The following is a 3091-nucleotide window of genomic DNA, read 5'->3' on the forward strand; positions in this document are numbered from 1 at the left end:
CTTAGTAATGATGGCAGGGTATTGTTTACTTTCTGAACTGGATTTAGGATAAGTGTATCTCCTTTCAGTTTTAATTTCTTCCCTCCTTGGAATTCCAGGGTCCCCCAAAGTGGTTGTCATCATAGAATATTTGCTTCAGAATTGTAGTTAAGTTCAAAACACTTCTTAGCTCACAAGAACTTATAAACCTGAGTGGTTTCACAGAGATGTGGCCTCATGTCCTTTTTGCCTTGGATCATAAGGTTTAGGCTACAAATATATGATAATCAGAATAACATCAGCTTTATTTTTGAATTTTTTGTTTGAGAATAATATCAAACTTACCAAAAAGTTGTAAAAATAAAAATAGTACAGAAGCACTTATATTATTATCATTTTTCTGCATTGCTTTATATTTTTGTGTTTCTCCCTGGTATTTAATCTATCTCTCTATCTATAGTATGCCAATAATATATATTTTCATATATATTTATATATTTTCATATATAAAATGTTTTGGAAAAATATATACTACGTTATTGTAATATATAATATTGTGTGTAAATACAGACTATATATGTATATATATTGGTACATCTGTGCATATATACTTATGTAGATGTTATGTATTTATATACTATATATACATATATAGTGTTTATGTATATACAATATATACATATATAGTGTATAGATATATATACATATATCTGCATATATATACATATATAATGTAATTATTTCCTTATTTGAAAGTAAGTTTCATGTTTCATGATTCCTAAATATTTTAATATGTATTTCCTAAGAGTAATATTATATAACCATAATACTTGACAAAACAATCAAATTTTTTTAGAGCTCTAATTGGTTTCATTAAACAATTCATGAATTGAGCAGAATCACACCTAACAGTTGGAAAGGTACTGCTCAGTTTTGTTAGTTGACTTATTGGTGTCCTTTATAGCATGCCCCTTCCAGGATCTAGCTTAGATGCAGTTATTGTGTTTTCTTGTCATATCTTTTAAACATTCTTTAATCTCACTTTATGAAGTTGATCCTCATCCCCCCAAACACTTTTTTTTTCTTCAAAAATTTATGTGTCATCTCTATGCAGGGCAATGTTTATCTACTCTCTGTTGTTTTAAATTTAGTATATTTAGTGCCAAAGCAAGTAGCACACACTATTTAGTGTAATAACATACTACTCCTCGTGTTTGGTGTTTCCTCGTGGTTAGGTGAAGTGATGCAGTATCAGGCTGAATGCTGCCCAGCTGACATCCAGAGTATCACATCTGGAACCACACAATGTCATCTGTCCCACACGGATGACAATTTGGACTACTAAGCCACTGTATAATTTCTCCATTGTCTGGAGAAATTTCCCGCCCTTAATACTAATGAGCAATATGTGGGGACTGCTTTAAGACGATGCAACTAATATCTGAACAGCAACTATTATAAGGGCACTTCTCTCTGCCAGGCCCTGCCAGTTATGGACATGGCCTCATGTTATCCTAGGGCGGCTCCTACCATTTCTCATGAACACAGGTCCATCTTCTCTTGACTCCAAACGCTCTCCTGGGGATGCCATATCAGGAGCCAGATCAGCTCTGCAGTAGTTAATGCTGTGATTAGGAAGTTGCAGATGGAACTGGAGCAGAGAAAGAGCAAAGAAGAAGTGCTATTAGGGGATCCCTTTGAGGGGGAGAAATGGTCTCCAGATACCTGGCTCAACTCCAGGAAACAGAAAAACAGACTGGAGGGCTTGGGGGATCAGGGAAGTTATAGTCACTGAGTCGCACTATTTACAGTCTGGTTCTGTGAAACTGAGCCCCTCACCTCCACACTTGGTAGGGAAGCAGTAGCCCAGACCATCTAAGGAAGTGTGCCTTCTGGAACAGGACCAGCATTGGTCAAGCCTTCTAAAATAACCACAAAATCTAACATAACAAAGAAGAAGTTCCAACAGTAACTGCTCAGAGCCCTGGAGAGGCCATGTGAACCCCTGTCCAGACCCCAGCTCTGCAGAGGCACACCAAAGGGCCTGAGAGAGTTAAGCTGTGCTGGAAACACAAAACTGTCCAAGCATACACTGAGAAACTACACAGGACCCAAGGAGTCAAGTTTCACCCAGCTCTCCTGCAAAACAAAGCACAGATGCAAATAAAATGACTTCATTACTAAATTCTACTCTCTGAACCCCAGAGAGATAAGATAGACCCTTTTGATTGGTGGGCCCTGAAGAAAAGCTGCTAAGAAGTGTGAAGGCTCTCTATCAAGTTGGGGAGGTGCCCTGGGGGATGATCACCCAGAGACATTTTCCCTCCTTATCCATCTATTCATTTATTCTTTCAACCAATGACTATTTCTTGATTAGTTGCTCTGTACCTAGAGACCTGGAGCATTGAGATGGAAATGGAGAGGGGAGAAAACTCCCTAAAAATAAAAGAAGAAATAGTTCTGTTCTGATTTGACTTTTCCTGTTGTTGAGAAAATGTGCAACCTCTAATGATATTTATAAATACAGAATCTAGAATCTACTGAAAGAAAAGAATTTTCTTTTTTCTTACTCAAGGGAAGGAAGAAACACAGGCTGATCATTAATTATAATCAAGCTTTAAATCTGTATGATGTGTGGCTACTAAAAGGTGGTATTTCACATTGATATTGGACTTTATATCTTGGACACAGCAGACTCTAGGGTGAGTCAGCACTTCTCCATGGCCTCTGTCTTGAGCTTATAGAAACTAGGTCAAGTAAGCAGGAAGCTTCCCAGAGGAAAGAGGCTGGAAGGAAGCCCACAGGTCAGCCTGTCTGAGGGGAAAGGGGCTGGGGCTGTGAGATTCAGGCTCCAGGACAGCAGTGCTGACCTCTTAAGGGGACTCCCACAGCCTGAGGGGAATCAGTTCCCTGGGTAACACCTTGGTGCGAAGGAATGACTGGGTGCCTCAGCTGTCCTGTGCCAGGGGGATTTTGGAGGAATGGAAGCAGCAGGACTTTTTCTGAGCCAATGCACAGTCGCCTGGGAGCAGTTGAGATTTCTGCTGTTTAAGGAGTTAAATTGTTGGGAACTCATTCATCCATTGAAAATGCTCCCCAGGATTATACCGAA

The 3091-nt window shown here is 39.0% G+C and overlaps 1 non-coding gene across 1 annotated transcript; it reads right to left on the reverse strand.

The window, feature by feature from the left end:
• Positions 1-1048: 1048 nt before the first annotated feature.
• LOC119256414 (U6 spliceosomal RNA) lies at positions 1049-1150 on the reverse strand. The gene has a single exon (XR_005127751.1). It is a non-coding gene; the product is annotated as a U6 spliceosomal RNA (small nuclear RNA).
• Between the last annotated feature and the right edge of the window lie 1941 nt (positions 1151-3091).

This window comes from Talpa occidentalis, unplaced genomic scaffold, assembly GCF_014898055.3.
Source record: "Talpa occidentalis isolate TD23 unplaced genomic scaffold, MPIMG_talOcc4v2.1 talOcc4.3, whole genome shotgun sequence".
In the NCBI taxonomy this organism is placed as follows: Eukaryota; Metazoa; Chordata; class Mammalia; order Eulipotyphla; family Talpidae; genus Talpa; species Talpa occidentalis.